This window comes from Emydura macquarii, unplaced genomic scaffold (assembly GCF_026122565.2).
Source record: "Emydura macquarii macquarii isolate MOO-44397 ecotype Brisbane River unplaced genomic scaffold, CSIRO-AGI_Emac_v2 contig_2994, whole genome shotgun sequence".
NCBI lineage: Eukaryota > Metazoa > Chordata > Testudines > Chelidae > Emydura > Emydura macquarii.
Window position 1 is genome coordinate 420,328 of NW_027133131.1, and position 25,789 is coordinate 446,116.

The following is a 25,789-nucleotide window of genomic DNA, read 5'->3' on the forward strand; positions in this document are numbered from 1 at the left end:
GCTGACATGGGTACTGCTGTTTGCTCCTTGGGAGTAGTTTAATTATGCTGGCAGGAGAGCTCTCTCCTGTTGGCAGAGTGGCTACACGGGAGACCTTACAGCGGTTCAGCTGTGCCATTGTAAGGTCAGTAGTGTAAATATAACCTTAGTCTGTGGCATATAATTTGATATATTTATTTACAATGGATGTAACTTTTAAAAAGCCTGTCTTGGGCTCTAAGTGCTTTTGCTGTGAATTAAACATAAAATGAAACCAGCAGCTTTGTGCCCAAAAGACTAACCAACCAGAGATCAAATCAATCCTAAACAAGACCCCTTCTTGCCCACAAATAACAGTCCGTATCATGCCCTTCCCTCACCAGAAGCCTTTGGAAGTTGATGAGTCTTGCAATGAGCCCTAGAGGTCAACAGATCTGGGTCTGTTTTCCAAGGATGGCAGGTGGGAGGGAGGAAGGAAGCAGGTTTCAAAGAAGCTGTATTGCCGGCCACTCCTACTCTGTTTATACTTGATTTCAGTCTCTAGTGAGGACGCACCTCCACATGAATCTCAGAAGCTCTGTAAGCATGCGCATGTGTGCTATTGCTGCTTCAGGTCTTTCAGTATACATGATGCAATGAGCTTTTGCATGTCTGGGACTAAAGTATGCTGGTTTATTTACATTGCTGCTATTTTTTAACAGTTTTATAAGTAATAAAGTGTGTTCTGATCCTTAAGTTTTTCATGATAAAATTGACTTCTGGAAGATTGCAGCTGTTTGCACCAAAATGTCATAAAAATGTTTACCAGCTATGGAAGGAAAGAAAAAGTTCCTATTCTTCCACAATAAAAGTGGATATCTTAGCTCAAATGGAAAATATAGAGCAACACTGGGCCAGAGCATTTCAATTAGTTGTCTTTAAAATAGATTTAAATACATGGAATAATTGGTCAGGGAAAACTTTTGAGTCCTGATCGAGAAAATGCTGATTACCATGAGTAAACCCATTGCCTTCTATGGGACAGCTTGCAGTAATAAATTTTACACCCAGATAATAGGTGCAGGATCAGACCCTGAGTTTGAGAAGTATATACCTTTCATTCAGTTTAAATTTAACAGCCTATACTTCTCTGACACTCAAATATGCATCATCAGGTGCCTTGTAAAACCAGGTTACTGAGCTCGCATGATTCAAGATGGCAACAAAGGAGAAGTGCACTCACTGTTTTGTTCCTGGCAGAGGCCATGTTTGTTTTCCAACTGATGTTAGTTTGTAAATGGAAAGCATCTATGCTGGAGCAGTTAATACACTTTGTTAAAGCATTTGTTCTTAGTTAATTATATCTTGTGCTTCTTTAACGTTGAATTTAGTAACAGGAGTTTCACTTGCCTGGTGAAAAAACATAAGTTATGCTTTGTTTTATTTTTATTATAAATAAAAAAACCCAAAACCCTGTATAACTTAAACCAAAGGGCGTTTTTTCTTGCTGTGTTAAGGGCCTGTGGGACTCAAGTGGGAAAGAAACTCAGCAAATACACCAGGATCAAATAGAGCATATTTGAAGAACTATATTTAAGAATCTGCTAATCCAATAAAGCAATATTTACTTGCTGACCTTATAGTGACAAGTCCAGATATAAAATCTGCTTCCTGGTCCACTGATGTTCAGGTACTCTATGTAGTTAGAAGGGTGCAGCATGAATGTAACACTGTTATATATTGCTTTTGAGTAACTCTCCCTTTCACCGTCTCGTGAGGAGGAGACAATTTAATTGGAACCTGCCCAACTTGAAGCTTCATGAGGTCTCAGGCAATGAGGCTATTAGTTAGGCCTTAATCTTTATCATGGTGCTTGCTTGGCTTTTGCAGAGGTGGCCTTTCTTTGGGTATATATGCTCTGCTGGAACAGATACCTGGTCCATCAAGGTAGTATCCTGCCTTCTGTAATGGGGAACATCTGATGGATCAAAGAAAAGTGACCCAGCTCCTGCTTCTTAGCTGTGTGGCTCTGAAAATGAAAAGACTTTATTATAGAAATACAGGCCCACGTGGACAAGATCCTGGAGGCAGGAATAAGAGGAATTCAGATGATGATCCTGCAGCTGTTCTGTTATCTAAATTGCTTCAGAGGTTTTAGTCATTGCTTTTGTAAACAAAGCAGAGACTGTCTACATCAACCTTTTGACTGAATTGTCCTCTGTCCTGCTGTCTTATTGAATCTTTCTGTCCCCAGCTACCTACTGTATTAATATTGCAGGAAGAAAGGTGTATTGGAATAATTTGATCCGTTGTTAACTCCTGTGTCCTGCATCACAATGGGTATGTCTTCTATTTGATTTTTGACTGGTGAAAAATAAATAGGATGTAAGTTTTACCTTGCATGCTTTGTCCATGTGAATTCTTTTAGATTGACAATTTTGCTTTCAAAAAATTAGGTGACTTCTTAAAAGTTTGTAGTGTCATATTATAAAGTGCATGTGGTACAGTATTTCAGAACATTGTTCCATTGCAGATGTCCTCTTTCTGCTAATTAATCTTCTGTCAAAGATCAAGCTAATCCCTGTGTCTAAATGGGAGGAACTTCCTTTGTACCCTTCTGTATATTTCTGTTTTTTTTTCTTCTATTGGTAAATTGCTGACTGTATTCTCAAAGAATCTTACTGTAACTTCCCCAAACTGCTTCCCCTCTACCAGTAAGTGGACACCTCTCTTGAGAATTCAGTGTATAAATCTCTTAGAAACAATGTTGTTACTTAGTATTGCAGACATCATCAAGAAAAGCCAGTACACCGAAACTAAAAGTTGTGTTCCTTGGAGAATTTGTTAAACAGGAAATAGAACATGCTTGTTTAGGTCTACGTGTTTGGGTTCAGGGACCATTGGTGTTGGCAGAGAAAGGGTAATTGGTCCCATTCATCACAGTTGTGTGACAGTGATGACCTACTGATGGAAAAAGGGAGAAATTAATCCCCCAGTGTCCTGTTAACTGTGGGAGGCACAGGGATATCTAAACCAGACAACCATTTATTCTGTGTATTAAAAGGGTAGGTTGCTTCTATTTGAGAGCAGGCGAAAAAGCACTAATTGGTAGCAACAGCTTTATTTAGACCATTTTATTAAAGTATTTGAAAATCAGTGGAGACTTGCTTCTTTTGCATCAGCTGCAGAATTTTCCTGTCAAGTAACCATGTGGCATTTCTTCTACAGTTGTTAGCATAGCCCTGTGTGAAGGTCTAGAATGTGTACCCTGCAACTCATGTGTCAGTGAGCAGACCCACACTATGATCATGTTCCATTTTTACTTGTTTTGTAGCTTAAGGAAGGCTAAGTAGTTTCCTGTCAAAGTAATGTTCCTCATCTACTAAACATGTATTGGTCATCCTTGCTACTAAGCTGTATAATGAAATTAATTCGCTTATCCTCTGCCTCTCCTACTTCCTCTTGTGGGCGTTGTCATTATTAGGTTAGTAAGGTGTGTTTCAGACTAGCTCTTTCAGTTGGATGGTGTGTCATGCAGGAAATGTGTTGACTAGCATGTGCTTTCACTTTGCATCCAAGATATGTGTCTGTTAGTTTATCGGGCTTAAGGCATTGGGAATTGGTGTACATATGGTTTTTGTGAGGCTGTGCATTGATCCTGACATAGAGGAGTTTTGGGATATGTGGTTTTTTGTTTTTTTGTTTTTAAATATTGATTTGGTATTAGCTTTTGCAAAATATCAGGGTTGACAAAGCCAGACACAATTGCCTGGTTCCAAAATATCCTTTGCTCTGTGTAAAGACTTGGTATTGTTTGTTGATTAAATTTAACAGTTGTGGTCAATCTCTTACATGCTTTTATAGTGCTGCAAACTCAATTTTTTTAAAAGAACCAAAGCAGAATTCATATAATTCCATAAAGCCAGAATGGAAGGTCAGCATGTACAATAAATAGACCCCGTTAGAAAAAATTTCAGTTCTTGACTCAAAACAACATGAACTAGAAGCTGCCCTCCCCAGTCTTAACATAGAAGAACTATCAACTTGTCAATATCACCAGCAGTCACTGAGCATGGTTGAGTATGATCTAGCTCAAGTATATTGACTTTCAGGGTTCATGAAACACCATCTATCAGATATCACTTCCCAGGCACTTTCTCTGTGTGGGGGGTTGAGTTGGTGGGTGAAGTGAATGGGACAGGGTTTTAATATGCTTTTTTATTATAAACATTAATTGTATCTTGCCCTTGAGCAGTGAAGACTCTTGTTTACAATGGGTCCAAATAAAGTACAGAAACAATAAAGATAAAAAAGTGTGTGTGTGTGTGGGGGGGAGGTAAAGCCATAAAGTAAACTGTATTTTTTTCTTCAAATCGTGCCCATCTTCTAGTGATTAGCAGAAGGAGCGAAAGGCAAATTCAGTCATGTATTAAGTAACTGTAGTAATAAGAGTAATGTATATGCTGGTGGGGAGGGGGTTTTAAAATGGTTTTTCTATGCATTTCTCATGATTCCTGTCTCAGATGGCTGGTTTCTTAGAAAATGTTTCCCACAGTTCAGTGGCTGAGTGCTAAGTCTACAACACACAGCTAAACTACTGAGCAGTGTGCAGTTCTTTTAATGTTTGCTGGTATCATTTCTCTTGCCCATTATCTTGATCTTAGCTTGAATCTTAAAGGCCTTCACAAAACAAGGCTCCTGCCACATCCTAACATCCAGCATTTAAAGAAAGTGCTCCTGAAACTTTGAGACATTGTCTCTTCTCCATTGTGCCCCAAAAGCCCCAAACAGAAGTCTTTCCTCTCATGTAAAGAACATTGTAGCTGACAGAATAATGGGGGTTTTTTTTTTTAGTTTGGTTGGTTACTTGCCAGTACGGTTTCCTTAGCAGTGAAATTCCTCAAGAAGCAGTGGCTGCTGATGTAAACAGAACTGAAAGCTTAACACTGTCTGCCCTGAGCATGGAGCCTGAAATCTGCTTCTTGTACATGCTCTGTGCTCACACTGTATTGTATGGTGCATTGGGGCATGTTGGGTCACTTTTTCTTCTGCTTTTTCGATTTAAATCAAACTTCCAATTTTTAGTGACCAAAAGTATGTTGAGTACTTTCTACGCCAAATAGGAAGGCATGATCCATGCCCTGAAGAGCTTGCAAAAATAAGGGACCAGTCCTATAGTCTCATATGCAGCAAGGACTCTGCAGCTGCCAAGCAGCCCATTGACTTCTGTGTCTGGGTCTGTGTTGGTGCAGGGATCTGCATTAGCAGAGCTGACTGTAGGACTGGTGGCTAATTGTGCACTGACTTGATGGGGGAGAGGGTGAGCGTGAGAGGCCTGGGTTGGTGTGATAATATGAAGCTATCCAGTAAGCATGCTTAGTTACGTTTCAAAAATAATTATTCACTTCCTGTGGATACTGTGAAAGTGGGGATGAGTTTTAAGGAGGGATTTGAATGAGGGGAGTAGTGGCTTATTGGATCAGAATTGGGACAGTATTCCATGGTGTGTGTGTGTGTGTGTGTGTGTGTGTGTGTGTGTGTGTGTGTGTGTGTGTGTGTGAGAGAAAATGCATGGAGCTGGTTTTGGGAGCAGTAAATGCACAGTGCCATAAAACTGGCATCATTGGCTGAGAAACAGATTGTTTGTTTAGAATCATGACAGGCCAAGTACACATGGCATTATGATGCTGCCTTCAGATTCCTTAGAAACTCAAACTGTTTGCAAAGCCTTCCACTGGTCTCTGCTCCATGCTCGTTTGCACCATTATATGGTGTTGGGTATTTGTCTGGATCAGACTGTGAGCTGCCCACAGTAGCGACAAGATCTTCTACTAGTCTGTCAGGTAACATGGACACTTGTCACTTAGGGTCTGTCTACACTGCAGGTGAAGGTGTGATTGCAGCTTGGGTGGACATACCTGTGCTAGCTGTAGTCTAGCTAGTTCGGGTACCAATACAGTGAAGCCGTGGCAGTGTGGGCGGTACAAGCCACCTGGAACCCTGGGTATGAACTCGTGTTCCTAGCTCATGCTGAAGCCTGTGCTGCCATGGTTTCATTGCTGTTTTAGCCACCCTACCTAAATTAGCACTAGCATGTTTATGTATGTCTGTTGCAATCACACCTCCAACTGCATTGTAGACAGACCATCAGTGTGTTTCCAGTGTAATTGGAAACTCCTGAGCGATTCTTGTTTTTGAGGTAATATAGTAACTGAGTCTTGGGCTAAACAAGCTCTGAGGCAAAAGTGATGAGGGAGATGAGCGCTTTTCAAATAGTGTCATTTGCTAATGATTCCTGAACAGTGAGAGGATAGGGATCAGCAGTGTTTGTCAGTCCTTGAGATGAAGGTGGATGAGACTATGAGGTGGCCATGTTGTTTGTGTTCATATTGGTGGGCTGACGGGAAGGCTGTAGCAAATAGGAGTGGGATGCTTTGAAGACTATATAGTTACGAGATTGCAAGGAATCATTATCCTAGTGCTTAAAGCAGGGAACTGGGAGTCAAGACTCCTGGATAGTATTCTCAGCTCTGGAGAGACTTGCCAAAGAGCACCCTGAGTGTGTCTACATTGTAATAAAAGATCGGTGGCATGGCCGCAGCTTGCCTGAGACAGCTGACTCTGGCTGTGGGGCTGTAAAATTGAAGTATAGATGTTCGGGCTTGGATTGAAGCCCAGGCTCTAAGACTTGTGAGAGGCAGGGTCTCAGAGCCTGAGCCTGAACATCTACGCTTCAAATTTATAGTCCTGTAGTGTGAGCCCTGCAAGCTTGAGTCAGCTGACCTGGACTCTGCGACTCAGTGCCACGGGTGTTTTATCACAGCATAGACGTACCCCATGAGTCAGCAGCAAAATTGGGAATAAAATCCAGGATTTTTGTTTTACAATTCCATGCTTAGTTTGCTGAACCACAGCTTCTCCATCAAAGACTTGTTTTCAGGATTTGTAATGCAGAGAATTCCCCTCCCCCCTCAATCATATTTTAAACTGTAAGATAGTCACAGTTTGGTGTTTGCTGCCCAATGTTAGCTGTGCCTGAAATCCCAGGTCCCTCCTGTGATGGCTATAGGCTTTCTGGACTGACTTGTTGGGTGTGTTTGTACAGTGCCTGGTGCAATGATTGGAGCTCCCTGGACCTACCTCAGTACAAATACTAATCTAATCCCTCTTTTGACAGGGTGAGAGATTTTAAACTCCTCCTACATACAACCTACTGAAGAACATTGAATATTGGTCTTCTGGTAGTTCAGAACTGGTAGGACCACTTAGGGGAATGTTGCATGTAGAAGTGCACTTTGTCGTCATCCTCTCACTCCTACCCAACCCCCCACCACCAGACCTCAGAAAGTTCAGGGATAAGGAGCCAAACTCCTTTCCCTTGTCTTGCACTAGCTTTTGTGTCTACTGCTACAATGCCTTCATTTCACAATCTTGATATTGCCTAATGTGATCATACTTGTTGCGCTTGCCTCTCTACTTTGGAAGAGTTATTGTTTTAAAATCTCCAGCAGTTATCTGTAATTATAACTCCTTAATTATTTTATAGAAAGAACATCAGTTGCCATTCCCTTTTTATTAGCAAGGACTGGTGGTCTCAGACACTGAAGCATTGGTTCCCACTTCAGTTATCTTCCCTATTAGCCATTTCCTTATCAGAATAAGCGGGAGGGAGGTGAGCAGTCTCCAGGGGTAGCTTAGTTCATTCTGAGCTGCTCTTCCTCGCCCTGCACCCCTGGCACATTTCCCAAGACACCCAAGGCACATTCTTCATGCTAGTAACATGTCTAAGGAGAAGTGCACTGCCAGCTGAGTGCCACGGTGTGCAACGACGGTGTGCAAACAAGGCTTTTTTGCCCCAGATTTTCCACTACCAGTTTCTACCAGTTCAGCTCCACCATTGGTAGCTATAGGGGGGGAAATAGTGTAGACCACGGCTTAGGTGACTGCTAGTATTTTAAATCCCATGTTGTCAATCTCTGTTCAGATCAGGTTTAAAAGACACTAGGCTTAAAATAAACAGTGGCTGTTGGTTCCTGTTGATGCTAGCTGAATCAGCAGTAGCAATGGTCGGGAATTTTGCACAAGGAAGGATTAGGGGCTGTCTACACAGGAGTTAATGTGGAACAAGCTAGGGTGTGAATTTCAAGTGCACTAGCTATTCTGCTCTAACTCTCTCAGTGGACATGCTTCCTGCACACTGAAAGTGCCTTTGTGTGCTTTAGTTTAATACACTTCAAAGTATACTACTACATTAAGCCACCTCGAGGGCATTTTTGATGTTCAGTAAGAGTGTCCATGTGAGGAGTTAATGTGAAATAGCTAGTGCATTTTCAATTCACGCCCTAACTTACTCTGCACTGACTTCCTTTGTAGACAAGCTCTTAGACTGAATACGTTCCTCTGCCAACTTCCAGTATCCTCCTGGCTTTAGGAGAAGTCTAAAGATCATTGATGAATGGGTCTTCCATGTTTCATTGTGACATGCTACCAGTTGAGTTTCAGTAGCTTCAGTTTTCAGTCATTCTTGCTCTTTATAACTTTCATTTCTGTTGAGGTAGTTGAGATCTTGGTGATGTATTTTCCGATTTTTTTTCTACACAGGCCTGATAGTTCCATTATTGTATCTGCCTCTGTTAGAGACCTGATGGTTTTCTATCTCACACTTTGGCATCACTTCTATAGCTTATCGTTCCAATTGAATGAAGACTTCCAACCTTGATTGGTGGATAAACATGTTTAATTTTTGTGACAGACTAAAAAATAATTGCACATTTAATGTGCTCTCTTATGCTCTGAAATAGTCTGTTTTTCTATCCACCAAGCATGCTTCTTCAAATAGCTCGTTAAATCTACTCCTTGCTCAAAATCCTCCTAATGAAGATCTCACTGGCCATCTTCTCCCTGTAGTTTCCCATGTTTTGGATTGTTTGCCTGCATAGGCCTGTATGCTCTTCAGGGCAGAGACCATGCTTTGTAACTGAAAAATAACATATACAGGTACAGGGTTCTGTACATTTATTCACTTTTATTTTTCACCAATTTATCTTTTTTGTTACAGCTGTAATGATTTTGTAATGATCATTGATGATAAATCTGTTTTTGGTGTGGGCCAACCAGTGAAACTTGCCAACTTCATCATGCCTACAAGTCGTCATTATGGCAGTTTCCCCTCCCCCACTGTTTAGTTAGAACCCATGTAGGATTTTTGTGGCTTTCACTGCTTGTCGTCAATATGATAAAATCTCACTCTGCAATAAGGGCATCCCCTGAGATTACCAGCATCTGCTTCCTCCAATTGGAATTTTATCATCATAACATGAAAAGCAGCACTGTTTCACTATAAAGATGCAACAGATGTGGTGACATAATGTAGGGTTGTCAAGCTCTTCCTGATGGCTTTAAACCCATTCTGTTGCATCGCTAGTCCTGACTTCTGCTTTCTGAGCATGATACAGAGAGAGATCAGGAAGACTGAAAAAATGCATGGGAAAACTCATTTTTTAGAGTGGTCCAAAATCTAGTTCTGCACCCTGTCTTTAAATATTGGTACTATTTGTTTGTTCTTTTGCATTTTTCTATAAATATTCTAACACTAAAGTGAGTGTCTTCTTTCCTTTTCCAATAGCCAGTCCGTAGTTTGTTGTTCCAGTGCCCCTTCAACTATTCCTGTTTTCTTTCTATGCCATGAGGAGCACAACTTATATAAGAATGGCATAATTGTTCAATGAGTTTCACCGTTTAAGGGGAGGCAAAATCAGGGGGAAAATCCTACTTGAAGGTAGGCACTTTAGTTTCCTGTTACTCTGCAGCTGTTAGCCTTTGTGCACTTACACTCTTGAATTTTGTTCCCTAACTGACTTTTCTCCCCTTCTCCCTCTCGTGAGGGAGAATTATATTTTAATTCACTGGTCTGCCAAAGACCTGAACTGTGGAGAAAGCAGTTTGCAAATCACAAGTAGATAAGACCCCATAATGGCAGCCTTTTACAACTGTTTTCAGAAGGGTGAATCTGACACCCAAGTGACTTCATGTTGTCCAGGATTTGACAAGAATGCCTGATGTGCAATAGAGCTGCTCTTGTTTGCACTTAGCTTCCAAACAAATTAAGCTAAGAGCCTGGGAAATGTAAAGATGTGAAAAGACAAACTTTCTGCACATTTTTTGAGGGTCATTTATTTACTTAGGTACTGGTTTTCATGACTCTGAATATCAACCCTATACACCTTTCAATTATGAAATGGACTAGGAATGGTATGAAACTTATGCCTAAAGGCACAAAGACCCAAGTGGTGTTTGGGGGTGGGTGAGAACAGGAAGTGGGAAGGGTTTTCAGACAGCACAGGTGAGTTTTGATATGAATGATTAGTTAGAATTTTCATAGGAGGTAAAGAGAGCCACAGTTGCTAGTAAGTAATTTTTGGCAGGAGGCAACTGATCAATATCAGTTTTATTCCTCAAGCCAGAAGAGTAGAAATTTTCTCTGCAAGCGTTGCTGGGAGCTAAACTTAATGTAACTGACATTATAGAACAATGCCTTACTCTTTATATATTTGACTAAAGGAGACAAGTCTCTGATTAACAAGATTTTTTTATTCACTTGAAAACAGTGAGACTGCTGCAGAGTTCACGGGAGGGTTAAAACGGAGATCTGGAAGATTGTGCCTCTCCTAGAATGACCAGCAAGTGACTGTCCCTGAAGTCCTCCTGGTTTCTTTTGTTTAGCTGCCAGGAGACTGCTGCTGAGGAAATCCCCAACTGCCCCTAGGGTAAAGAACATTTCCGGACATTTGTGGAAGTGTTCTTTGGCCACCAAGCTCCGAATAAGTGGGAGCGTGGAGGTTTGTTTGGACTACACACTAGCATTCCTTTAAAAAAAACAACCTCACTGATCTTGCTTCCTCTCTTGCCAGCTTACTGATGGAATGTGGTAGGGATTTGAGAGCTGATTGTCAGTGCTACAGAATTAATTTGGGACTTGATTTGCTATAATTTTCAGGGTGCTAATCATGCTATGAAGATTATATTTAATATTAAAGTGCCCTAAAATAAGCATTTGCTTGTGCTGTAGAATGACCAACCTGATCTTGATAGTTCGCTTTTAAAATCTGTGAATGCTGAGGGGTTAAATGTTGTTTTATGACTGTCTCATGCAGCTAGTTTCCTCTTGTGCCCACACCTGTGACTGTGGAGTGATGTCCTTGGCTGAACAGTCCGGAGTCTGTGACAATCACTTTATTCCTTGTGTTAATTGGGAGGCAAGGGGGTATTGTGGGTGGGAGGAGGGACACACCTTTGTATCTGCCAAATTTAGGACTTGTTTTATCATTAATTACCTTGGCTTTTTGGTGCCACAGCTTTTGTCTAGTAACTTCCCTGTGTTTGCCTCTATTGGATCATGCTTGGCTGATTCAGCTGTGGTTTTAACAGCATTTTCCCTCTGTAAATATTGTAATTATTGTCTCAGGATATGTTATGGCACCTGACTGAGGGGCTGCCACACTCAGCCCCGTGTGAAAAGGTGGGATGCTTGACTGCCCACCAGCATGTTTCCACATCTGGGTACTTGACAGAGCCCTGGCTGTGATGGTTTAATTGGGGTTGGTCCTGCTTTGAGCAGGGGGTTGGACTAGATACCTCCTGAGGTCGCTTCCAACCCTCATCTTCTATGATTCTGTACTTTGCACAGTGTTTCAGGTCGGCTTTCTTTTGGTAGAGTGGAGCGTAAGTTCTGCTTAAGTTCTGTCTTCTGCCACTGTATCCCCTTGCTGAAGGGTCTGGAGCTTAACTTTGCATACTGATTAAAAAGTGTTTTAGCTATTTGTAGCCTAGTAGAACTGAAAGGCGTTAAATACCCAAGGTGCTTCCCTGAGAGTGTTGAGCAATTGGACAAATATTATGTCTGCCTTCCTCTGATTTCCTCTACAGAAGGGAACCAAAAGTAACAAGCATATAAAGAAATAGCCATTCTGCATGCTGATAGTGTGGGAGGAAGCCTTATTACTCTTGATAAGGGGCATTCCTCTCTCCACCCTAAAATATCAGGGTTCATTTTGTGGGTGGGCTCCATTTCCAAGTGTAGTTATCCTGCCCTCCTCTTCTACCATTGCAACAAGGGTGATCCAGCCACTTGTGTGACTCTAGGACTTCTTGAAAAGCTGCCATCCCTATTGCTTTACATTATTGGTAATGGTTGCATGCTATGATGTGGTCCAATCTCTCGCCATTGGGTGGAGGAAGGAAGGGAGAGTCTGAAGATCACTCATGATCCCAGGTCTCCTGTGCAGTCACTGGGCCAGTGCAGAGCAGAGCAGATTTCTTTGCATTTTGATTTGCCTGTCTCCTCAGAAAAGCAACCCTCCAGATACTGCTTCATACGGGTGGTGCATAGCTGGCTGACACCAGAAGCTGCCATAGCCCTTTTTGTCTAGAACGGTGGAGAAGGATGGCAGGGAGCATGATTACCGCAGCGGTCTCCTAGACTCTCAGAAACAACAGCTGGCCGCTCCCAAGCACAAAGCTATAAATAGTCCCTAGCTTCTTCAATCTCCTAGTCACCCAGGCCTTGGCAGAATTCACCAACTGACTGTGCACCTCAACTGAAGAGCCTGACCTCCTGTTCCCGCTCCTTGAGTGCCTCAAATTCTTGTTACATGGGCACCATCCCTATGCACCAGTATTGTAGTCTCCTCAAGGAAAGCATTAGGTAAGAATTATTAGAATGATTAAGATTTACATTAGGTAAGTATTAATATGATTTTTCTCAGTTTCTTGCCAGGACTAAGAAGTCTAGTGAAGAGAGCCCAGAAACACTCCACTGCATGGCCTCTCTCCCCAGGCAAGGGTTAACTCTTCCTCTTATTCAGAAACTTCTTTTCACTTTCACCCTCCCCAGGCTTTCCACTCTTCCAGTAGCTAACTCCTATACTGCAGCCATGTTACTGATAGAGTTAAAGAACATTCCTAGTTTTGCTTTCTGAATATCAAAAATCAAATGCATACAAAGGATTTTTAAAAAGTATGCTACCTCTTTCTAACTTGCTGGGTTAGCTGCAATTGGCTTAAAACCACAGGAATGGCACAGTTTGTAATGTCAGCACAAAAGAAAGTTGAAGTAGGCCCCATTGTGTCCTTTGCCTTGTGAAGACAGCTCTAAAGCCAACCTCGGCATTGGAACAACACAGAGTTTGTTGGAAGTTTTGCAAACATGCCTGATGTTAGATCTGCAGAGGGCAGGCTACTGAACAAAGGACACCCTTGGCATCTGGCCTGTGTTGGAAACATTAAAAACACTTCAGAGAGCTCTATTAATATTGCAAGCCCTACACCCTGAAAGAGTTAGTGATAGAAGTCTCACAAAAGATGACATCCATAGTCACTCCTTTGTTACTTTCTTCATAGGCCGATTTCTCTAGCTATAGTACAGGCCTTGTATCCACAGGGGGTGGAATCTCAGCTGAGATATAGAACAAAAGGATTCAAGAATTTGATCAGGCTTCCTTTTTAGTCAATTAAGAGAGGAGAAGCTAAACTGATGGAAGAAACATCCTGGTCTAGAATTGAGGATTGTAATCCCATTAAGAGAGAGCCTAGTCTTCACTGAACATAGTGCGACATGAGTTGTGGCAAACCTAATGCTAGGAATGTATAATTTTTGCTGTAGTGTTTCAATGTAGACAAGCCCTTTTTTCTTTGAATCTGGGGTGGTATTCCTGCCCTGCAACCTCTTGAGGGAGACATATTAGTGCTTCAGTCAAACTGTGCCCTCCTGTAAATGGTGCATGAGGCACAAAAGGTTTTGATTTATCAACAAGCTTCGGCCAGGTAGTTGAGATGCTTGTAGCTCATCGCATTCATCAATTATGTGACTAGAACCTTACTCATCGAGTGAGTTTTCTTGGAAACGTTTGAACTGAAAACCTTGCTCATTTGCTATCCTGCAAATTCCTCCGTTGTGTGAGTCATGAAATCTGCGTTTCCCACCACAGTAGAGTGAGATCCATGTGTTTCTGTCACCATTGGGTGTAGGAGTTCTTAAAGCATCATCAGTAAGGAAACAATTTGGTCACACAGGTCATGGATTCCGTGGCTTTCCAGGAACTCCCTGAATTCTGGGGCAGGGCAGGAGCAGCTGCCAGCCCTGGGGCTGCTGCCAAACAGCTGCCGGGCAGCCAGCCTGGTGCTGCCGCCCAGGTTGGGTCAGCCCACCCTGGGGCTGGAACAGCAGCGGTCAGGCCCTGCTGCAGGAGCAGTACCGGTGCTGGAGCAACTGCAAGCTCTGGCAGCGCTGTCCCCTCTCCCCCAGAGTATTTTTAGTAAAAGTAAGGGACAGGTTGTGGCTTCCGTGAATTCTGTGAATTTTTGTTTGACTGGGACCTGTTTTACTAAAATACCTGAGACAGAATCTTAATCATCTGAAATGCAGGGTTTCTGAGAAGATTTTTTTTGCATACTGGTATCTCTGAAACTTTGGGGGCAAACTCCATGTGGTTTAATTTCCTTGCATGTTGCCTGTTCCACACACTTCTTTTTCTGAGACTATTTAAATACTTGAAACAACTTCAGAATTATTTTAATCTTTTCATAATCGTTAGGTTATTAAAGATTAAAGTTTAACCCGCCCATACGTTCTTAGTGGGCATTTTTTCTAGAGTTGCTAAGAAATGTTTCACTTTAAACACTTCATCCTGTTTTATCTTTAAAGGCTCCTGGGTTTTTATTTAGCTTTGATTATTTCTTGGCAGACTTGTATCCCATTTTAATTTATGTGAAGGTGAAAGCAACTAATATTCAGCTTGTTCACAGAGGAAGAAGGGTCTTATAGGTAAGCTATTGCATTGGGACTTAAGAGATCTGGGTTTAGTTCCTGGTTCTGTTACAGATTTCTGGTGCTGCTCTGTGCTTTAATTCCCAGACACAAAGGAAAATACTACAGTACTTCCTTTTTTCCTACCCTTATATCTATTTTGACTGTAAGACTTTAGAGAAGGGACTTTGACTTTAGAGAAGGGACTCTCATTTTGTATGTGTACTGCTCCCCTGATCTTGGTTCGACTTGTAGGTGCTGCCATAATACAAATTAAATAATAATGCCTCAGGAATAAATCAAATGGAGAAACCTGCATGTATCCAAGGAGAAGCAAAGAAAAATGTTATGAGTCCAAGGTCAGTCTTCTATATCTGTCCTATAGAGTGTCCTTCAGAAGAGTGAGGAACTAACCAGGATTGACAAAAATAGAACCTAAAAGTTACCATATGAACTCCAATCAGTGCTGTTTTTTGATTAAGAGAGGGAAGCCTAGTTATTTTTAAAAAGATATCCCAGGATGGCTGCTTGTTGCACATAGATAAATTGTAGGGATGGCTGGATAAATTGACTATGTACCTATCTGAGTAACTTGCCTCTGATATCTCTTAAGGAAACTTACTGCCAAGGACATGAAACCTCCCCTCCTCCTGCAGTATAATGTTTGCAAAATGACCTAGAGCTGTTTAAAATGGGCATGCTATTCTGCATAAGAATGTTACTGTCATAGTGGTGCCTGTTCACAGGAGCGCCATCATTTCCATTGGGAATCCCCATTTCCTGTAAGAAATTTGCTCTGCGCTGCAACTTGGTATTAGTTTGAGCCTTGTTTTTATTTTTATTTTTTAAATCTCTTTTTGTGGTGTTTTTAAAAAAAAAAAAAAAAAAAAAAAGTCTCACAAAGAAACCCAACCTCCAGACATCTGCCATTAGTGTACTGCAGACTAAAACTAAACATTCAGAATCTGCAAAATCATATATATATATATGAAACCTAATATGAGGTATATGCTGTTTTTAGATATAATAAAAACCAAGTTTTTAATATGAGCATTGGTTGCTATGCAAACACAGGAACTTTCCTTCAGATGAGAGTTTATGGAATGAAAGACAAATGGGGAGTTCAGTAAGATAATAGCAAGTTCTCACATAGTGCTTTTCAGACAGAGCTCTCGAAGAGCACATCGAGGTGAAGTCACTTGCCCAGAGTCACCCAGTAGGCCCTTAGCAGAGCCAGAAATTATCCACGAGGCCACACTGCCTAGTGTGAATCAATCAGGTGCACATTTTTAATCTTTATGAGGGGAGAGAACATTGAAATGATCAAAAATATTGTTTTGTTGTGATAAATAAAAGGAGCAGGGTAGGGAGGGGGATTCTTTTTCTTATTCTCTAACTACATAGAATTCTATTTCGTGCCTGTAAATATATAAACGCGCACACTGTTGTGTTACATGTATTGTATGCTTAGTGAAACTTTTTTTTAAACTGATTTGGGAAATTGCCACTTTTGTAAAATGGAGGGTTCAATTAATGGGATTGTTCCCATCATTTCAGTAGAGAGAGCCAGCCACTTCTGCAGTCAAGCAGAGGAGAGAGTTGCCAGGAAATTTATCCTGTGCTTCTTGAGGGATGGGGAGTTAGGCTGCAGTTAGTGACATCGTGGGGCAGACTAGTCTGAGTTAATCTAGACTCAATAAATAAGGATTGTGTAATGTGTATTTAATATCTCTGTGAAGTCAGTTTCCTTTATCTCCAGTAGCTACACAGAAATTTTAGTGATGTTCTTGGTAAGTGCACAGAATTTCTTTAACGGTTTACAGGTACCATCAGTAATCGAGACATCTAATATCCAATATTGGAGCTTGACTTGCTACCTCATAGTTGTTAAAACTGAAGCAAAGGATGTTAACATGCCATGAGTTATTTCTAGTTTAATTTTAAATATAATTTTTCAATCCATCCTCTGACCCTATCATCCTTGCCCCACTCCCAGATACTGAAATAAAGAAATTCTAAGGTAAATTTGGAACCCTGTCATTAGCTCATCAAATTAGATGATACAGCACATATGGCATCTAAGATTATTACCCATAATACCTAGGCATAATTAAGGACAGAATGTCAATTGAGAATCTGAAATGCTTTTGTGAGATTAAGACAGAACCTCTGATTCTTCAGCATAATTTTTAGTAGGTGAATTCACTGTGAGATAACTGAACACTATTTAAGGCAGTGTAATCTACTAAGGTAAAGTACACCCTGTGACCTTAATTATGAGCTTGATAGACCCAGTCAAGTATAACAGTTTGTGAAGCACTTGAACACTTAATAGGTTAAATTTTGTGGTAGAATCTAATTTTAAAATGCATGCTTTTACACTGCAAATGTTGCAATTAAAAGAGTTTAAACTTGTTTATTATAAATCTCTAATTGTTGTTCCATCTTATGTGGGGGGGGATTCCCATATATGTTTGCTATACAGTGCTACAGATGCTTTCATCAGTCTGAAGACGCATGGCTGTGGCTTTGGTGAATTAAAATAGTTCACTCATGCTTTTTATACTGATAACACAGTCAATATAATGCTAATATTTACTGAGAAGACCCTTGTAAGACTTGCTGCTGCACCCATTGAAGTCCATGAGAGCTTTCCCATGGAATTCAGTGAGAACAGGATGATGCTTTTAAAGGAAAACTGCAAAGCAAAGCTGATTGGTTTCTGCACGTAACTGTTTCTTTAGGCTATATGGAGAGCCTCACTTTTTAAAAAGTGTTTTGGTGTCTATATAGTCATGAAATATCAGGCTCTTTTTGCTGGAGGTCTCTCATAATTGGAGGAACTTGATGGTGACAATCACAGTTCAAACCTGCAGCTCTCCCAGATGAAAGAGGCATTGGATTTTCGAAGCTGCCTCAACAGGCAGCTCTGTTTTACAGAGTTAGGGAATTATTTAAACTTGTTTCTAACACCATTTGGCTGCTGTAGACCATCCGTGCTATGTTAATGCGCTGTCTGATGTAGTTAAATATACCTGTGGTTATAAGACTGTCTTGGTCCTGGCCATGGAGCCCAGCCACATTGTGTAAGAAACAAAATTTAAATGTGGTCCCGGAGTTTGGTTAAAAGTTTATTGTTGATGAAGGTTAAGACTCTGTCCTCAGTTGGGGACTATGGAAACTGCAGCTCAGATTTGAGCTTTGAGCTGTGATGTTGCCATCCTGACTTCCAAAGATAGCTGAAGTTTTCCATTCACAATCTCTCACAAGATTTTTAATTTGCAGTTTACCTGCTGGGGGACCATACCTAGCCCTGGGGGCCTTGTCTAGAAGAGATAAAAGGTATGGTGTTAGAGCCTGTTGGCCAGCTTGTTTTAATGAACATGTGAAAAATCTAGTGCAGACAAGGCTATGATGCCTTTAACATGTGCTAAGCTGCTGGAATTGAAGCGTAGGCTCCCACCCTAGGCTCAACCACTTCAGCGTGCGTTAAAGACAGCTTTCCTTCTTCACACACTCTCTCTCTCGTTGTGTCAGCTAAACGTGTTCTGCAAAGCCTAGGATAGACAAGGCCCAGAACGCTTGGTTGCCTGCCTGGTATGTGTGTTGGGCTTTAACCCTGCCATTTGATTCAGCATCTCTTTCCTACCAAGGACAAGAACCCAGTATCAAATTTCAGCAAAGCCAGACTTTATTTTGTATAGCGTCGTTGAAACAGACTGTGTCCCCAAATTCTTTAGCGCTAAGTGACATCATTCCAGGAGTGGTGGTAGAACCTCAGAGAGACCTTGCAGGACAAGAGTTAGATAGGAGTGAAAAGCAGGGGTGGGTGGGAGCAAACAAGAAATACAGTATGTCAAGATAACTTACAAACAAGGGAGATGCCTGAGCTATTGGTACAATGGTGTTAATAGCGTGAGTGATTCCTTCCCTTTGTTATGGTAAGCCAGTTACAATATTTACTGTCAGAAGAGAGCAGTTAAGCTATCCCCATGGGCTGACATTTCCCTCAGACTTCACAGTAGCAAAGCATCTACAGGGATATGCTTCACTGGATTCTAAAAATAAGTACTTTAATTTTGATGTTTTTAAGATGTAGACACGCCCGTTGGAAGATTGAATGTTACTGGAAACATTGAAATGTTTGGAATCTTTGTCTGGGGGATTTTCTGCCCTACGTGATTATTTTCTTTAATTTTGCCATTGTAGTAACTATGGTATTGTAGACAGTAAATGATTGTGTTCTGATTCCAAGAGGGGAAGGGGAACAAGGATGTTGAAAGAAGCATTGTCTGAGCATAGCAGGATTAGCTGGTGTTACCACCTTGCACTATTTGAGGACCACCATTTAGAATGGATCAACTTGAATTGCTAAAAAGTGGCCTTGAGTCACAGGTGGTGTTGGTCCTGGAGTTGCAGGCTCCTTTATTTCAGGATTTTGGTGTTGATGTAACATTCAGATTAATCACTTGTGACTCCTTGGTCCAGCCTCCATCCCCAGTGTAAGTTTGTGCAGTAAAATTTTGGTCCATAAAATTGCATACCGGCTCACACCAATGCTGAGTTTTTCTCACAACCCTTCCTTCCTATGCCCTAAATTGAGCCAGATTGTGCAGATGGATTTGTATAATGAAGGTTAATGCTGTTTTTCCTTGAAGGAATAGAAAAAATCATACCAAAAGGAACTTTTAAAAGATGTTCTGCTTTAAAAACAAAATCCTTTAAAATCTGTTTATAAATAAAAAGCGAAGCACATGTGTGTCGGCTATTACATGATTATAACTGAGTGTATTCTAACAACTAGGAAAGAAGTTAAACCAATTGTTTTATAGCTATTAAGTTTCTCTTTCAGTTTTCAGTTAATTTCAGTTAGACTTTATTGGCTTGACAAGTTATGCAAGTGTTGCCAAAATGTAAGGAAAAAAATACATACCCCTCAGATGTCTGGCAAAAGTGGGTATCATTGATACCAATATAAACTCAACGAGAATGTTTTTTCCTGATAGTGTTATTTTCAAGATGATAAAGATTGATTCCCCCAGTCCAAATACCCACTGTTCCAAACCTATAATATGCATACGTTTTATTGCAGCAATAATTTAAATGTACGTAGCCCCCTCTCGTGCCAAATGCTGGGGTGTTGGATTGTCAGCAATAAATTCAGTGATGTCAGCACAACACTAATAATAGTGTCAGCAAGTCTCTTGCTGCTGAGTCAGCACAACATTTATTTTTGTGGGTCCCACCATAATGGTGGTGGTTTCTAAAAATCTTGGCGATAGAGTTGAGTTTAATAAAGCTGTTAATACGGGTTCAGAATCCAGAGGCTTCTCATTAAATTGTAACTTCAACATTGATCTAAACTACTTGTTTCCTTTTAGTTTATTACAATTTATAATCAAGGGTTTTCAGCTCTAGAACCATAAACCCTTGAGTAAACTGGAACTTCCTTTGTGTTTACTGATATTTTCTGTTTTATTTCTTTCTTTCTCTCTCTCCCTCCCTCCCAGGAGCAAAGCCTTTCTAAATTTAGATGCTTTACTTGTGTTAGTGGTAGTGTATTAAACTTGGTCCTACTAGTTTAAATTTATGCCTGTTTAGCGGCACAGTTTTAACAGATTAGCACCTCTTGCGTTATGTGATGGGAATGACTGAACTCTCAGGAGACCAGCAGGGAAAAACGGAGCAAAGTTCTGTCTCACTTTGACTAGGCTAGAGGCAACCCTTACTTATACAAGTAGATCCTGCTCGCCCAGGTAATCCCACAATGGAGCAGCTCGTATGAGTAAGCATTTGTAGTATCTGTTTTCTCCTGGAAAATGGAGATTTTTCACTTTTCAAGAAATAGCACCTATCTAGAGAGGGACTACCTGCAGGTCTTCTGTCATCAGCAAAGCGCCAGCTGGTGAAATTATCTGTTTTAGACAGGTGAAGGAACAACTAGTCATTTGCTCATTTGGGATTTATTAGCTAGCGATTGAGGTGGAAGAACATATTACAGTTTCATATCTAACTATTTTGTATAGCATCTGTCCTATAAACTTTGTGATGAAATGCTTTGAAAGTTTCATTTAAAACAGGGAAGATAGCAAAGGGGAAAAGAAACTAAATGGATGCATAAGCAAAGGGGGGGAGAATGGTATCAAAAGATTTGGAATGATGAGTAATTGATAATTAATTGAGACATGCAGAGCGAAGCTGCACAGAAGAAGGCTGTTTCCCCAGCACTGGTGACATAGTGCCGAGTTAAAAGGTGCCAGAGACCCAATTCTGTGAGGCTGGCTGGAATAAGCCCACAAAAGAGCTGCCAAAAAAGAAAAAGGAAAAGAAAAAGGAGGCCAATTTTGACTTGGTTGCTGAAATGTCTGGGGGTTCCTGAGGAGTTGAGATGAGGGGAAGGATGCAGTTTAACTTCTTCTATATGTAAAGGGTGGCCAGCTGCATTCTGCATGTGATAGACTGTGGAGAGCTGAGGGATCCGGAATCCATGGCCCAAGGGATGGATGGCAATGTATGGGAATCTAGGGGGACTCCTTTAGCTCATGGTCTAGTGTTGTACTCATAGAGCCTGGATCCACAGCTCATTGGAATAGGAGTCTTTCTAGATGCCACACTGTGCTTTTGGATCAGGCCTACAGAAGGGAGGAGAAATCATTATATGGACTAGGAAAGAACATTGTATGTGGGAATTAAAAAGCTGGATGAGACATTCTGGGGCTCTGAATCGAGACAAATGAAAGTCTTATTGTAACTGATTTGTTACAGATGGCATTGCATTCTCCTGAGAAGGAAGGACTTTTCCCATTAGACATAGCATGTTCCTTAGCACATGGAGGAAGCAAGGCTGTGGCTAATATGGAATATAAAGAAATACAGAACACAAATAGTAAAGATTGTGATTGGGAGGAAGGCTAAACATATGTCTGAGCATTAAGGGTTATTGTTTGTTAACATCTTTCCTACAGATAAATAAGCATTTTTAAAGCTAAATTGTGTGTACTTATTTATTTTTTGCAAATACTTCCTCTTGTATCTATTGTCTTGTTCTTGTGCAGATGGGAAAAGGGGTGGGGTTACTGCAGTTGTAAAGATTGTGTGAAAGAACTCCATGCTGTAAATGGTACAAACCTTTGCAGTTATTACCAGCTCTTTGCATAAATCACTAGCTCTCTGTGGTGGAAGGGAACAGTTCTTGAGATTGCAGTCTTATTGTCTTGCTCTCTTCCTGTTGCTGTAATTTATGACAAATACTGTGAGGAAATCCTTATTTATGTTCAGATCCAACTGTTTCCATTTCCTGCAGATCACCAGAACAGGGGCAGGAGGGAAAAGGAGCAGTTTTGTATTTTATTATTGTATCTCCAGCTTTGAATAGATTCAGGTCCAGTTTGGGTGTTTGTAGGACTGAAGACAAGAAATTTCAGACAATTGTAGGTAAATTGTTGCCATGTGATTTATCAAACAGACTCTCAGCCTGAGAACTAGCAACATCAGTGCAGGCACAGTTTTTGTGTGGTTACAATAATTAAATAAAAAATATCCAATCTCATGTTGCTTTTAGGAGTCATTCTTCATTGGATTTACAGACTTTGCTCAGCTTTACAGAATTATTTCAGGGGAAGCAGATGCTTGTGGGTCTGTCACTCCCATACCCATACCATAATTTTGAATCCTGGCTTATTCTGGAAGAGACTTAAAAGGGATCTTGATCACCAGTGATAAATTGACTCTGTGCCTCTTTTTTTAAAGCATTAGCCCTGGTGGTGTGTCCAGATTCTTGTTTGGGTTCTGACATTCTGCCTCCCTATGTTCTCCTTGTAGCTTCAGCATCCAGAATTGTTCCTCACTGCCTGTCCTAAACTTTTGCATAATGTTGCTGCTATATGTTGTTAAACAGCTGCTATGTGCATGTGTGTATAACTGAAGTGATTTCTGAAATACCCATTGTAGGTATTCAGTTATATGGTTTATTAAGTGCTGTAGGGTGAACAGCATAATAGAACCTTAATATCACTCCATTGCTTGTTCTGCCTTTTCATTTGAAAGTTTTTAAAATTATTTATGCATTTCTCAGATTCTTTAAAAGATTCATTCATGTTTCAAATCTACAAATTGTGACATGATTATATTTGTTGTTGTAATTATGTTAATAATGCATGCAAGGGAACACAGGACTTTTCTGTTTGTCATCTTCACGAGTTGTTGTTCTCATGTTCAGCAAACAAAAGGATTTTCATTAGAAAACAAACTGGAAACAAGAAAGCTAACTGTCGTGGTTTCTTTATAAAATCAAAGTGTCTTTAATTCCAGGTAATAAATCTGCAGCAATTTAAATTCACTTCTGAAAACTGAATTTCCCCCATATGTCTTTACTGATCCTTGGTTTGATTGTGCTACACTGCATGGTGTCTGTTAGGGACACAAGCTGAAATGAGGCCAAAGTGCTATTGGAATCTTTCTGCAGTATTTCAGAAAGCTTGCAAGATCAATGTAATGCCTTTCTGTTGCTTTTCCCTCCCTTCCCCAGGGAGTAGCCTTCCAGAGAGTGACATTAACTAACCTTTACGTATGTACTGATATGGCAGCAAAATGGATTTAAAATAAAAGTAAGTGGATAGCAGCTCACTTCTGATTAAAACTGTTGCCATAGCACAGAGGTGAGTAAAATGCAGTTAAGAGTTCTGAAAAAATGTCCCCCAGCTATTCCCTGTCTTTTTATACAGAGGCACGGTCTGCTGAGATTCCTGGTCACTCCGTCCATGTGGTTTCCACTAGGGCTGTGGCTACACTAGAGAGCTTACAGCAGCGCATATGTGCCAGTGTAAGCCCTCTAATGTAGCCGTTCTAAGCTGACCCACTGAGCTCTCCTGCCAACATAGTATTGTGCACACAAGCACTTATGTTGGTGTAATTTATGTCGCTCAGAGGGGTGGTTTTTTTCCACACCTCTTTGAGTGACATAAGTTATGCTGACATGGACTGTAGTGTAGACATAGCCTTAGTCTCAGCTTCAAAAGAGAAGGGAATGAGATTTTCTTTTGGGGATTTCTTTCCCTCTGAAGTACTATTCTAGTACTATTCCCATTGCCTCGATCTGCTTCTCGGGTCCTGGTCTGAAAATCACACTAGGCATCATGGTTTTTAATCTCATAAGGCATAGGGAGAGGAGATGTTTATTTCATCCTGTTTGCCAGGGCATGTGGTGATCTAAAGTTCCCTGCTTGGAGACCCTGTGTAGGACCACGTTGCAGCACCACAGGAAGAATATAGTTTCTGCTGCTACCTGGATTTTATCAAGTTGGAACTTTCCCGCTGTTTTAAACCAGCCTTGCAAGATCCTATACAGCTCTTCGTTAGAATCATTTTGTGAAAGGCAAGTAAAATAGTATCTTTCTCATGGTAGAGGTCAGCAAGTTGATCTTGTACCTGAGAGAGCACATTTTTGACAGTTTTGCAATGCTGGTTTAGATTTTTTTGTTTTGTACTTGTTAGTCTGTGCTCAGCACTATCCAATTGTCAAATAACTGGATAGGTCCTTAAGATTGGTTGGTAATTAAATTTGCAGTCAGTTAATGCTGATGCTTGTCTGAGTTACCTTCATGTTTTTGATGATAGTTCGCATCCTTACAAATGTTTCTAGGGTGTTTTATTAACTGGAACTCTTACATGTTTCAGTGTAGATGGGGAGATTTCCACTGACTGGTCTGAGTGAGTGATAATGCTAGCATCCTTTCCTCCCCAGATTTTAACAAGAAATTTGATCATTACAAATGAACAAGCTGTAAATCAGGTGTGCAGGTATCAGAATGTGTGCTGGTGGCTCTGTTCAGACCCCTCTCCATAGTAATTCCTGTAATCTGCAGTGGTGTTTCATTACATACAGTGTAAAACCACTAACAAAGAGTACCCGTTAGATCTGAAGGAGAGAAACTTCCTGTTGCCAAATAGTGAATTACAAGTAAAAGTAAATGGCTAGGCTTCTAGGGAAAAGATCTCTGCCCCCTCTGCAGGAGGGTCTTCCAGTTAAGATAGGAAGGGCAGCCTCTTCAGTTTGTCTGTCCCCTGATAGATCCGGTATGGGGGTACCACAGTCATTCAAAAGCTGGCCTCTGAAAATTTATAGAAAATAATCTCTTGGAAAACCTACAGTTGATGCCTTGTACTTGTGAATGTTAACACAATGCTTTCCCAGTGCTTTGAACAGAACAGAGCATTGTAGCATTTAAGAAAACGCTTAAATTGTCTCTGTGCTGCTGTTTTTGAAGGTATAGTTTTGTTATACTTACATACCTTTCCCATGAGCTAGGTTAATTTGACCAGCTGCATATTGCAATCAGACTTATAAACTTGTACTTGGTGCTTGGTTGGTGCTTCATGAACATCTTAACTTTCTGTTGCTTGATTTGTTTGGACTTGTCGAGGCCTGGCTTAAATGCTATAAAAGAGAGAAGTTGAGATAAAATTTAATGTATGCATGCGTACACACACACCAGGCAGCATAAAGCATTGTATTCAGCACTGAGGCTTGAGTCCAGGTGCTTTATTTAAAAAAAAAAAAAAAAAAAAAAAACGCCACACACCTGGTATTGAGATTATCCCTTCAGTGTAAATGAAGTGATTTTGTTCCAGTTCATAGTGAACAAGTGTCCATGCCACAAAATCACCTGTCTAATTGATACTGATTGGCCCCTTTGGCAGCAATTTCAGCCAAGAGGACAGGGATTGAATTGGCCACGCAGAAACTCCTTTAATCATTTCTAAAGTGAGACCCTCCAAGTTAGAGCTGAAGGACATCGGTGGGGAAATGTCAGGAAACCTTGCAGGCCTGTGGCCTGGGCTATCCCTGTCCTGTTGATAGTGTTTGATAATTTACTACTTGGCAACAACAAATCACTGTAAAGAGAAAGTGCTGTAAGTGATCAGTGGTTTCTTGATATGATATGATATGATATTGGCCTTAGTTCTGCCTAGACTCCATATTACCAAAGATTTCTGGTTTTCTCCCTGCTGTGTGTTTGATCACTTCCA

General features: G+C 40.8%; 1 protein-coding gene across 1 annotated transcript in view; it reads left to right on the forward strand.

Moving 5' to 3' along the window:
* The window catches only part of DIP2B (disco interacting protein 2 homolog B), a 112,896-nt gene that overhangs the window by 21,535 nt on the left and 65,572 nt on the right, over positions 1 to 25,789 (forward strand). The gene's annotated exons all lie outside the window — the stretch shown is intronic.